Raw genomic sequence first — 14,560 nt, 5'->3', positions numbered from 1 at the left:
GTTACTGTTAATTGACTTTTTCATATACGTGAATGAAGCGCATGGGCTCATGAACTAAATGCATGTTAAGAAACTGTGTTGTGATGATTATGAATTATATAGGTACTGTTTATGCAATAATCATGTGATATGTGTACTGCGTGCGACTCGAATGTTTATTATATGACTACGTGGTAATTAGTGCAAATTGTCACATACATGGTTTGATACATGAGTTGATAGAATTAGTTTCTAACTATTAATGGTAACCACAATAGGAACAAATTGATCAACTCGGAACATGTAACGTATTCTACTGAGCATTCTAAGGTGAGTTCACTGCTCTTTTCTAAGCATGCGTCCCGGTGGTTTGGGACATCTGGTAAACGTTTTTGAAGGGAATACTGGGTAAAATGTTTATTTGGGATGTTGGTTATTGAACACAGTATAAATCATGTAAGACCCCATACATCTACCGTGTTGCTGAAGAAGCAACGAGGTATTTAGTTGATAGCGCTATTAGGTTTGGCACCCTCACACCGGGCCGAAAGGACGGGCGTGAACTAATTACCTGGACCACTTGACCAATGCCTGAATAGAGGCATTGGGGTTGGGCATTCACATCGTATTATATAAGACCCCTTACATCTTTTCAAGGTTGTTGATACCTTGACCACTTGACCAATGCCTAATTAGAGGCATTGGGGTTGGGCATTCACATCTAGTCGCCACATACGGTAATTGAGTTAATAACATCATCAAAACTAAATGTTGACACACTTGTCTGCACACTTGTAAAACTTTGAACTCACCAGCGTCGTCTGACACACTTGTCTGCATGCTTGCAGGTCGTTAGATTTCCTGACATGGACTTGCTTTCTGGGAGTGCTGGGGTGGTCATGGATCGAGGCTCTTGGATAAACATATATTTGATACATTGGTTTTGAACACCTATTATGAAACAGTTGTTTAACGATTTACTATATGCTTCCGCTACACAACTCTTTTGGTTTAATCTTATGATTGGTATTTACAATTGGCAACTAATGATATGTTTTATTTAAATACAATACGTGGTTCAATGTGATTGGTGGCTCGAATCCTGGTACGTCATACCTCCCGGGGTGTTCCCGCATGTGGTATTTTGGGGGTGTGACAGTTTGGTATCAGAGCCACTGGTTATAGTGAACTAGGTTTTAAAACGTCTTTGTAAAACCAGACTATAACCGAACACTTTCGAAAATCGATCATGACACTCAGCTCCAGATTGCAAGGTTCGTCTTCTGTTTACTTTATGCATTACCTGTTTAGTAGTCACACACTCATAGCTTGCATGAAACCACATACTAGATACTATGGTGACTTGATAGCATGACACTACTCTTCGACTCTTGTGACTCGTAATCCTGTGATACCTTCTGTTTTGTTATTTGAACGGGGGGAAACTTCTAGCGCAAGCTAAGAGGCACTGAGATAAGCATGCAAATTGCCTTATTATTTTGGGTGCACACTTAATAATAACGTGAGGTACATGCAAGTCCCAGTGAGGCTTATCGAGCGTGAGAAGGGTTCTGCCTTATTATGTGTAAACTTGGTAGTACGTATATATCAACGTGATACTTGACTTTCACCTCATTTCGACTCCTAAATCGGTTCATTTCCATATATAGAATCATGAGTGGACGAGGACACGGACGTGGTAACATCAACATGACTCAAGCTGAGTTGACCGATCTGATAAACACACGTGTGGCTGAGGCTCTGGCAGCCTACCAAGCTGGTACGAAATGTACCAAATACTCTTTAACCCTATGTCGCGTACACGTCTCTTACCTCTGTAATGTGTTTCCTTTCATTAGGTCAGCAAGCGCAACACCAAAACAACCAGCCTGCTTGCACGTTTAAAGCATTTATGGACTGTAAGCCCCAGACCTTCACTGGGACTGAAGGGGCTGTGGGACTCTTGCGATGGTTCGAGAAGGCTGAGTCAGTATTTGCTATGTGTAACTATCCTGCTGGGGACAGGGTGAAATACGCTACGGGCACGCTTGTGGATGGTGCTCTAACATGGTGGAATGCCCAGGTTCAGTTGTTGGGCATCGAGGCGGCAAATGCCACTACCTGGGATGACTTTAAGGAATTGATCAGGGAGGAGTATTGTCCTCGCGACGAGATCCAGAAGTTGGAGAACGAGTATTATGACCTGAAAATGGTGGGGTCTGAAGTCGAAGCATACGTGAAGCGGTCGTATGAGTTGGCTGACATGTGTCCGAATTTGTCCCGGCCCATGCCCCGAAGGATTGAGTTTTTCATCAAGGGATTACCTCCACGAGTGAAGGGTTTAGTTACTGCAGCAAATCTCAATGACTTGACACAGATTGTCCGTTTGACTCACAGGATTGTTGATCAAGAAGTGGAGAGTAATTCACTACCACCGCGTGTTTCTGCCACTACTGCTGCTACATCCACCGCAACTGTACCCGCTAGTGACAACAAGCGGAAATGGAACGACGTTGACAAAGCAACTAGTGCTAGCCAGTCTCAGAAAAGGCCAGACAATAGTATCAACCGCAGTATTAGTCAGTCATCTTCAGTCAATCAAGGCCAAGGGGGTAGCCAAAATCAGGGTTCTTACGTTGGGAAGAAGCCACAGTGCAACAGGTGTGGCTATCATCATTACGGGCAGTGCGTTCGGGCATGCCGTAGGTGTGAGAAAGTGGGCCATGAGGCCAAAGATTGTAGGGCCCCGCAGCCGAAACATCAACAGCAGCAAAACCAGGAGTATCAGAGACAGCAGAGGCAGCCACCTCAGCAGAATCAGGGTTTCAGGAAAGGGTGCTATCAGTGTGGGGATGAGGGCCACTTTAAGCGGGATTGCCCTCAGTTGAATCAGAACGCCAACGACAACAACCACCAGAATAACAACAATGCTGGGAACAACAACAATGGCAACAATGGGGGCAGCGGTGCTCGTGGTAGGGTGTTCACGATCGGGGCTGGGGATGCTAGGAACGACGACAATGTCGTGACTGGTACGTTTTCTGTAAACAATCTTATTGCCTCTGTGTTATTTGATTCCGGTGCCGATTGGAGTTATGTGTCCCTAGAGTTTAGTCAGCGACTAGGGTTAACTCCCACCCCTTTAGAGGTTAAACAAATAGTAGAACTAGCCGATAGTAAAACGATAGAAGCTTCGCATGTCCTTTTTGGGTGTAAACTAGATCTCGTGGGTCAAGTATTTGATATTGACCTCCTTCCTGTTACCCTTGGTAGTTTCGATATAGTGGTTGGTATGGATTGGCTATCTAAGCACCAAGCTGAGATTCTGTGTAAGGAAAAGATTGTGCGTATCCCTATCCCTGACGGAGAGCCGTTGTTGGTTCAGGGGCATCGCAGTGGTGCGATGGTTGGTGTTATTTCAGTTATGCAAGCACAGAAATGCCTACGAAAGGGGTATCCTTCTATTTTGGCACTTGTTACGGATACTCCGTCAGGAGAAAGAAAGATCGAGGATCTGCCAGTGGTACGCGAATTCGCCGATGTATTTCCTGAGCAAGGAAGATCACGAGCGACATCTGCGTCTTATCATGGAGCTCCTGAGGAAGGAGCAGCTTTACGCGAAATTTTCTAAGTGTGATTTCTGGATTCGAGAAGTACACTTCCTTGGGCATGTTGTCAACGAGTTGGGGATACATGTGGATCCTGCCCAGATCGATGCTATTAGGAATTGGGTGGCACCAAAGAATCCTTCGGAGGTACGACAATTCCTGGGTCTTGCAGGGTACTATCGTCGGTTTACTCAGGATTTCTCGAAGATCGCTCAACCCCTTACCTCCTTGACTCAGAAGAACGTTGCTTACGCTTGGGGAACGAAACAAGAGGACGCTTTCCAGCTTTTGAAACAGAAATTATGCAGCACACAGATCTTGTCTTTACCAGAGGGTACCGAAGATTTTGTGGTCTATTGTGATGCATCAATTCAGGGTCTCGGTTGCGTGTTGATGCAGCGCGAGAAGGTGATAGCCTATGCTTCGCGACAGTTGAAGGTTCACGAGAAGAACTATACGACTCACGACTTGGAGTTAGGAGCTGTGATATTTGCGTTGAAGATCTGGAGGCATTATCTGTACGGTACCAAATGCACCATCTACACCGACCACAGAAGCCTTCAACATATCTTCGAACAGAAAGAATTGAATATGCGGCAACGGCGTTGGATAGAGCTTCTGAACGATTATGAGTGTGCTATCAAGTATCATCCGGGTAAAGCTAATGTGGCTGATGCACTTAGCCGAAAGGAGACGAAGCCTAAACGGGTTCGCGCCTTACAACTCACCATTCATTCGAACCTTCCTGATAAGATTCGTACGACACAGGCTGAGGCATTAAAGGAAGAAAACATTGAAGCTGAGGGCTTGCGAGGTATGAAAAAGCAGCTCGAGCAAAGATCTGATGGCATCTATTATATTATGGAAAGAGTCTGGATCCCTCTGTTTGGTGATCTCAGAGAGCTTGTGATGGATGAAGCGCACAAGTCACGATATTCTATTCATCCGGGATCGGATAAGAGGTATCAGGATCTTAAAGTTTTGTATTGGTGGCCGAATATGAAAGCTCTCATCGCCACATACGTGAGCAAATGCTTGACTTGCGCTAAAGTCAAAGCAGAGCATCAGAAGCCCTCGGGTCCACTTCAGCAGCCAGAGATACCCACGTGGAAGTGGGAGCAGATCGCCATGGATTTCGTTACAGGGTTACCGAGGACTCAGGCTGGAAACGATACTATTTGGGTAATTGTTGATCGTCTCACGAAGTCAACACATTTTCTGGCAATCAAAGAAACAGATAAGTTTTCGCAGCTGGCAGCAGTTTAGCTTAAGGAGGTGGTTTCCAGGCACGGGGTGCCAACTTCTATTATCTCCGATCGAGATCCGCGTTTTACTTCCGAATTATGGCAGTCAATGCATAAATCGTTCACAACTCGATATGAGTACTGCTTATCACCCACAGACAGATGGTCAGAGTGAGCGCACCATTCAGACGCTTGAAGACATGCTGCGGGCATGTGTGATTGATTTTGGGAAAGGATGGGAGAAACACTTGCCATTGATAGAGTTCTCCTACAACAATAGCTACCACACTAGTATTCAGGCAGCTCCGTTCGAGGCATTGTATGGGCGGAAATGTCGTTCTCCTCTCTGTTGGGCTGAAGTGGGTGACAGTCAGATCACAGGTCCTGAACTTGTTTTTAAAACTTCAGAAAGGATTGTTCAAATCAGGGATCGTATGGCAGCAGCGCGTGATCGTCAGAAAAGCTACGCCGACAAGCGTAGGAAACCTTTGGAGTTCAAGTTAATGATCGGGTTATGTTGAAAGTTTCACCGTGGAAGGGCGTCGTACACTTTGGAAAGCGCGGTAAGCTTAATCCGCGTTTCGTCGGGCCGTTTAAAATCTTGGAGCGTATCGGTAAAGTCCCGACAAGCTTGAGTTGCCTGCGGAGTTGGGTAATGTTCACGATGTCTTTCATGCCTCGCAGTTGAAGAAGTGTTTGTCTGATGAAACACTGATTGTGTCGTTTCAAGAGTTAAAGATCGACGACAAGTTACAGTTTGTCGAAGAGCCTATTGAGATCATGGATCGGGAGGTCAAGTGCGTAAACATAGTCGTATTCCGATTGTTAGAGTTCGTTGGAACTCAAGACGTGGACCGGAGTTCACATGGGAGCGAGAGGATCAGATGAAGCTCAAATATCCTCAACTTTTCCCTAAAGACAAGTCTAAATCTAGTGAAGCTAGTGAATTTCGGGACGAAATTCCTCTTCAAGTTGGGGATGATGTGACACCTGAGCAAAATCCGCAACAAACTTGATTTCTCGTTTCATCCCTCTGTGGTTACTTGTCAAATTTCGGGACGAAATTTCCTTCAAGTTGGGGATGATGTGACAACCCAAATTTCCGAGGTCAGTAACTGTGATTATCAAATTCTAGTTTCTCGTTATTCACCCCTATTAAGTGTGATTAAACGCGTGGTGCGAATATTCTAACTTGTTCTTCGTACCATTTCGTATTTGGGCCGCACTTTTGCATGTAGTTAGTTATAGGTGGGTCATGTTAATTATCATAACTGGTTCATACTCACGGCTCATAATCGCAGACTATCTTAAATTACACCATTCGAGCCCAATACCAACCAAAGCCCAAACCGGACTCATTTTATCATCTGAATATGCAATTGGGCTTGGTAGAGCCCAAGTGGGCACTGATATAGAGGCCGGTCATTGACTTAGCTATATTTACATGTGGTTTACGTATAATTATAAACTCGATTATATTCCAAACCCTAAAAACCCCTCTAGTGCGACGGCAGTGGCCAAGGACTTCCCCTCTCTCGTAACATTATCTTAACGGATCATTGGCTGGTTAGTGAGTTCTCTTATTTGTTTTGTTTTGATAATCATGTATTTGTGTATTTGTGACCTTGATATACATGAACTATCTTGTGCCATTAATTATTGATTGGATAACTATTAATGTTATTGAAAAATCTATGTCAATATCGAGATGATGGGATAAATCGGTGGACCATAGTTGGGATTTGGGAACTGCCGATTAAATGATGATGTTGGCATGTGAGTTGATAATTCCAATATCATGATAATATTAGCCAAAGATTATAACCAACTGTTTGTGCACATGATTGAGAGGCAACATATTACAATGTGATTTCCGAATATATATATATATTGATGAACCTGTTTAAGAATGATGATTCATTGACATAATTATGATGGCCATCTAGTTTGAATGTGGATAGGGATTACTGAATTTATGTAATGATTAGTGGGTGTGATGTAAAGTCATGTGCTAGGAATTGCTTTGACTTTTGTGAAGAGGTTGACATGCACAACTGTACATATATTTTGAAAGAATGTGCATACATCGAGTAAAAGAGGGATGCACATGTCTGCATTTAATTGTTGCCAGTGATCCTCACATGATAACCGAACACACCCACATCTATTTAAGTTAGACCGGATTTAATTGAAAACTATTGATTGGAATTGGGCCAGCATGTTTGGGCGAGTAAGACTGCCTGGGCAGTGGCCGCGCATAGTATGATGTGGCTGGACAATGAATGTTTAGATTTGCTAGAAATTATGTTACATACATACCTTATCTTTGGACCATACATGTTAAACAGTGGGATTGAAGGGTGTATGGGTAGGCTATGTATGTATGAGTGTATATGACATGATTGAGTGGTTACATGTTAGGCGTTTAGTTGGTACCCCTGATGGATAAATTGATTGAGTCACTTTGGGCCAACACTTGTTTTACATAGGATCGATCCATAGGATGCTTATAAAAAAAATGCTTTGTTTGTGTAATCATGAAATGTGTTGATTTAGAATGTATCACTGAATTGTATATATACAATTTGGACATCAAAAGGGTTACTGTTAATTGACTTTTTCATATACGTGAATGAAGCGCATGGGCTCATGAACTAAATGCATGTTAAGAAACTGTGTTGTGATGATTATGAATTATATGGGTACTGTTTATGCAATAATCATGTGATATGTGTACTGCGTGCGACTCGAATGTTTATTATATGACTACGTGGTAATTAGTGCAAATTGTCACATACATGGTTTGATACATGAGTTGATAGAATTAGTTTCTAACTATTAATGGTAACCACAATAGGAACAAATTGATCAACTCGGAACATGTAACGTATTCTACTGAGCATTCTAAGGTGAGTTCACTGCTCTTTTCTAAGCATGCGTCCCGGTGGTTTGGGACATCTGGTAAACGTTTTTGAAGGGAATACTGGGTAAAATGTTTATTTGGGATGTTGGTTATTGAACACAGTATAAATCATGTAAGACCCCATACATCTACCGTGTTGCTGAAGAAGCAACGAGGTATTTAGTTGATAGCGCTATTAGGTTTGGCACCCTCACACCGGGCCGAAAGGACGGGCGTGAACTAATTACCTGGACCACTTGACCAATGCCTGAATAGAGGCATTGGGGTTGGGCATTCACATCGTATTATATAAGACCCCTTACATCTTTTCAAGGTTGTTGATACCTTGACCACTTGACCAATGCCTAATTAGAGGCATTGGGGTTGGGCATTCACATCTAGTCGCCACATACGGTAATTGAGTTAATAACATCATCAAAACTAAATGTTGACACACTTGTCTGCACACTTGTAAAACTTTGAACTCACCAGCGTCGTCTGACACACTTGTCTGGATGCTTGCAGGTCGTTAGATTTCCTGACATGGACTTGCTTTCTGGGAGTGCTGGGTGGTCATGGATCGAGGCTCTTGGATAAACATATATTTGATACATTGGTTTTGAACACCTATTATGAAACAGTTGTTTAACGATTTAATATATGCTTCCGCTACACAACTCTTTTGGTTTAATCTTATGATTGGTATTTACAATTGGCAACTAATGATATGTTTTATTTAAATACAATACGTGGTTCAATGTGATTGGTGGCTCGAATCCTGGTACGTCATACCTCCCAGGGTGTTCCCGCATGTGGTATTTTGGGGGTGTGACAGTAACGCCCTGCGTTTTCATATTTTCTATATGTAAAAACCGTTGTTCATATTCCTATTTTGGAAAACTTTGTATTCTCGTATTCGTTATAATCGTCGAAACATCTTTATCTTTAATTTCAGTCGTTATAAAGATGGTTATTCATTCATGATTTAATTTTACTATTTAAAAGTTTATTTTTATAACAATCTAGTTAGTTTCATTAGATTTTGAAGTTAGAAAATAACCTAGTTAGTAAAACAAGTTAAATTACTTTAGCAATTACTTAATAAACTAATTAGTTAAAAGATTATATAATTTAGTTAGTTTAAAAGTTAGTTTCTTTTTATAAAAACTATATATCTTGGTTAGTTAGTTAAACCACAGGGACCGTTAGTGCAAATTCACCAAACTAAACTTCAGGGACTGATTCTGCAATAACTGAAAATGTTAAAGAAACCAAAACAATAAAAAAGGGGATGCTAGGACTCGAACCCGGGTCACCCAGCCTATACACACGCGTCCAACCAACTGCGCTGCGGCCTTTTTGTTGAACAAACCTGACCTGTAATTCATTTAACCACTCTTTCAAACAACCTGATCAGCACAAACAGGCCTAGACAGACGCGAATTTAGGCGCGATTTTGAGTTTCTTTTTGAGTTTAAACCTTGTTTTAGCATTAATTATCCACCTACAAACTACCCAAACTCTTCCCTAAAAATACCCAAGGCCTCCCAAGTCTTTTACACTTTAGAAACACCCTCACAACTCTCTCAATCACTCAAAAACGTTGCTGCAAATCAGAGTTCGGACAGATTCATCGAGCTTTACGAAAATGGGCATAACTTCTTTATTTCTCATCCGTTTTAGCTCATTCTTTTTCCAGAACGCTTGGCTTGACCTTATCTTCGATTCCATGGGTGTTTCTCAATGAATAAACCCCTGGAACTCCGGCAAATAGGCTTTAAAGTCCACTGTTCAAATTTGTTTTCATTAATCTTTATCAATACTTACTTAAACTTGAGTTTAACTCACTCAACCCTATGTCCTAATGCTTACAACCTATCTTATGGTTGGTTAGGCTTAAAAACAAGGTTGAGACATGTGAAATCAGAGGTGTAAACCTCACATACTTTCTGTTTTGTTTGGGTTTTAACCCACAAGTAATGAACAAGCCTAATGCTTGATGTTTGTGTGATTATAGGACTAGCTTGGGCTATCCTACTTGTAAGTCCACACATTACTTGACGTTTTCCTTAGATTAGTGGTATTTATTCATTCTTTATTGTATGTTCATGACCCTCCTTGGTTGTTTTTACATCAAGTGTAGTGGTGAACACCTAGAGGTGCCTAAATGGAAGACTTGATCTTCCTACCTCCTACATGATTTCTATGATATTTAGAGGTACCTAAATGAAGATCTTAATCTTCTACCTCATGCTTGAAATATTGGACTTAATAATATGTATAAAATATATGTAATATATAAGCACATAATCCAAATTATCGAATCTTAGATGATGAATTAGTGTTCATATGTCCAAGTACTAGATTATATCCTCCTATAGTATGATAACTTGTTACGATTCTAATGGAACCTTGTTCCATGAAACCATATAAACTCCTTGGAGTACATAGTGTCAATAACAAGTATCATATGTATTAGATGATTATTTTCACATGTTATTCTCATATGTTATTTTCATGTTGTTTTATTTCGAATCTCGACTCTAAGCATACTTGAACTTTAACCCTTATACATTCGGACTCTAAATCTCTACTCGTCAACAATTAGATAATCGGAAAGCATATGCAAGCCTTGTGAGTATACTTGAACCCCTTTTTCGTTTACCACTTTTGGGGTGTAACATGTGATTTATAAACTTACACACAAACTTTATCATAATACATAAACATTCCTATTACACGCATGCTTATTTGATTACTTGATACTTTAAACTTGGGTTGAGGACATTATGTGTTAGACTTATCATTAACTTCGTACGAGCCAAACCATGACATATGTAGCGCTATAGGATTAACGACCCGCCCGTAAACTTGTGGTTATGTCATGAGCATCCTCCGTTTCATTATTGGTTTGATATGTTAGACACATGCCAAATTTATTGTTTATCTTGAATCACATGCTTGCTATGAGGAATTGTTTAAAACTTATCTTTTGTTATGTACGTATCAAACTTGTATACTCGCCTTTGCTTTTGCATTGAATTGTATTTTAAACATGTTACAGGTTGATGATGACGATGCTATGAAAAGAAGTAGCGTTGATGCCTAGATACACATATAGACGTTTAGGTTTAATATGTTGTACCAATTTTGCTTATGTTGTTATGTACTTCTTTGAACTTGTTGTATTTGAATTTCTTGTAATGTTGACAATTTACTTTATGAAATGAAATCGGTTTATTAAATATTGTCACAAATAGCGTTATGATGTCTCTAGCAATCTTCACACTTCGTCTCATCCTGATGTTTCCGCCATTGGTTGGGGTGTGACAGATTGGTATCAGAGCCATAACTATAGGGAATTAGGAAAAGTAGGAATGCTTTAACCTAGTCTATAGTTCTAGAGCCTTATTCTTATGTTTTGCTTGAACCACTTGCATGATACATTATTTACTCCTCATTTACTTTCTTTTGGCCTTTTAAACATATATGCCACTTTCGTGTTATTACTTACTTTGTTTGTTAATACTTGTGGCATTATTCCATCCTTATGTGCTATCCTTGAAATGCCTCTTTCGTATTATCCCTTGCAATACTTATTATGCTTATACTTGTTATTACTATTTTGAGCATACGACTCTTACTCATTTATACAAACATCAAAGCCACTCGTATTACACAAACGAGACGACTTCTCCAAAATAGGCGTGAAACCCACAATTTGGTGAACGACCCTCAATCCATCTACTATTTCTTTTACACGAAATTCACCATCAAGTTAGGAGTGAAATCTTCACCTTGATGGAGAAATTCAAATTTCAAATTCTACTAGACCCTCGTCAAAGTGTTGAAATTAAATTTTGACCCGACGAGTACCAACCACACTTAGGATACTAAACCGCCAAGTTAGGGGTGAAACCCGCACCTTGTCGACTAGTTCCACTCCTTGATTTTTTTTTAATCCCGCCAAGTCTCGAAATTTCGATTGATTTGGTACATGTAGTAACCGGAAGGGTAAATACCGCTCATTTGTGTGTGCTCCGCACCCTTCGCGAGGACACTAGTGTGTGCTTCCATGAAACAATAAGGATGGAGAGTTCCACCTTAAATACCCATTTAAGTTCCATCTCTCCTTCTATGTGGGACAAGGTGCTACTTTCCCTTTTGTTTCAGCATCCAATGTTTCAAACACCCAACTTTGAGCATCGATATCTCATTCATCTTAGCTCGGTTTTGGACGTGGTTTAGTTCGTTGCGAAGCTCTTCCGACACAGAACACAAACCCACAAATAAATATATAAAACCCGCTCATTTTATTATATTTATTTCTAGTCCAAAGTAGGAAAAAATCATTTTCCTATATTTGTGAAAAATGCTATTTTCACCTATTTTTCCAACAATCCCCCACATGTATGGAAATGGATCTTTTCCTTAGACTTTTCAACGATAAACTTAGACAGTTGAGTATTGCAAGATAGGTAGGTTGAAGCCTTTGAACCTTCTTTTGTGAAGCGCACTTAGCTTACTAGCGGTGTGTAGACGCGATGTCCTTGAACATACCCCCATTTATGTAAACGACAATACACTTCTCATAATACTCTCCCTGGTTTGGCCAACTCCTCATTGTCGTGTCCTATTATGGTCCTGGAACACTAGCCTGGTTCTGCGAGAGCTGTAGGATTTGCGCACCCCACAAATCCATTTGAAGCGACCCCACTTCTCTCTAACATAGGTGATTCCCATGAATCATTAAAAGTATCATGGTTATTTGATTTCCCAAAATCATTAACCTTAATATGCTTATCCTTACTTCAATGTCACTGATTGGAATGGACTAGGAAGTATATTTAACTCCCTTTTAGTTTTGTTTGGGGTACTCCCCCACAGTGACTCCGTTTTGGTAATATGATTAAGTTGTCCTATTGAACTTAGATCTTGGGATCTCCAGTCAACTAAGTTAGGTTTCCCTCATATTCCCATTTACCACGGGCTTTAGTCCCATTCCTCTTGACGACGTTTCTACTAACTCTCTGCTTAAGCCTTTTGTAAACGGGTCCGCAATATTATCCGTTGATCTCACATAATCAATTGTGATAACACCCGTTGAGAGTAGTTGTCGTATCGTGTTATGTCTACGTCGCATATGCCTTGATCTGCCATTGTACATCAAGCTTTGAGCTCTGCCAATCGCTGATTGGCTATCACAATGTACACATATGGCTGGCAAAGGCTTTGGCCATCTTGGAATATCTTCCACGAATTGACGTAGCCATTCCGCCTCCTCGCCTGACTTATCCAAGGCGATAAATTCGGATTCCATTGTGGATCTTGCTATGACCGTTTGCTTAGAAGACTTCCAAGCAATAGCAGCTCCTCCAAGTGTAAACACGTAACCACTTGTCGATTTGGAATCTTTATTATCCGATATCCAGTTTGCATCAGTGTATCCTTCGATCACTGCTGGTTGTCGGGTATAATGCAGTCCATAATCTCTTATGTATCTTATGTATCTAAGCACCCTCGTGATAGCCTTCCAATGATCCGCGCACGGATTGTTGGTGTATCTACTTAGCCTACTCACCGCGTAAGCCAAGTCGGGTCTAGTACATGTCATTAGATACATTAGACTGCCAATAATTCTTGAATACTCTAACTGAGCAACTCCCTCTCCTTTATTCTTCTTGAGATGTTGGGAGGTATCAACTGGAGTTCGAGCTACACTCGTATCTCCCGAGTTGAATTTTTCAAGAATTTTATCCACATAGTGAGATTGACTTAACACAAGACAATCTTAGGTTCTTATGATCTTTACTCCAAGAATCACATCCGCTAAACCCATGTCTTTCTTGTCAAATCTCGCTTTCAACATGCTTTTAGTAGCTTTGATAATTTTATCATTACTCCCAATGATAAGCATATCATCTACATAAAGGCATAAGATCACATAACCTTCATTTGTGTCTTTGAAATAAACACATTTGTCTCACTCATTTATTTTGAAACCATTGTCAATCATGACATGATCAAACTTTTGGTGCCATTGTTTTGGTGCTTGCTTTAAGCCATATAATGACTTGACGAGTTTACATACTTTACCCTCTTGACCTGGGGCGGAGAAACCTTCAGGTTGCTCCATGTAAATCTCTTCTTCTAAATCGCCATTTAGAAATGCGGTTTTAACATCCATTTGGTGAACTTCCAAATTTCTTAAAGCCGCTATAGCAAGAACCAATCTAATCGAGGTTATGCGCGTCACATGCGAGTAGGTATCAAAGTAATCTAGACCTTCCTTTTGTCTAAATCCTTTAATCACCAACCTAGCCTTGTACTTATCAATACTTCCATCAGTTTTCATCTTCCTTTTGAATATCCAACGATATCCAAGTGGTTTGCAACCAGGTGGAAGATCTACTAACTCCCAAGTATGATTTTGCAATATAGAATCTATTTCATTTCTTATTGCTTCTTTCCATTGAGGTCCTTCTGAAGAGGAAACTGCTTCGCGATATGTATTGGGCTCGCCCTCAACCATATAGCTAACGAAGTCTGGACCGAAGGATTTTTCAACCCTTGGCCTTTTGCTTCGCCTACGATCACTTTCTTCAACCTCAGGTCGTTCATGTGTCTTATCATGAACTACCTCATCAACTGGTGTAGATGAACTTTCACCTACTTCAAAATTAGGTGTTGATTAGGGCTGGCAATTTTACACGAATACACGAATACACGACACGAACCTACACGAAGTTAACAGGTATCGTGTATGGCCTTAACAGGTATCGTGTACCAAACAGGTAGACACGATATTACCTGTTAATTTTCGTGTA

This window comes from Helianthus annuus, chromosome 7 (genome assembly GCF_002127325.2).
Source record: "Helianthus annuus cultivar XRQ/B chromosome 7, HanXRQr2.0-SUNRISE, whole genome shotgun sequence".
Classification (NCBI taxonomy): domain Eukaryota; kingdom Viridiplantae; phylum Streptophyta; class Magnoliopsida; order Asterales; family Asteraceae; genus Helianthus; species Helianthus annuus.
This window is presented reverse-complemented; position numbering follows the sequence as displayed.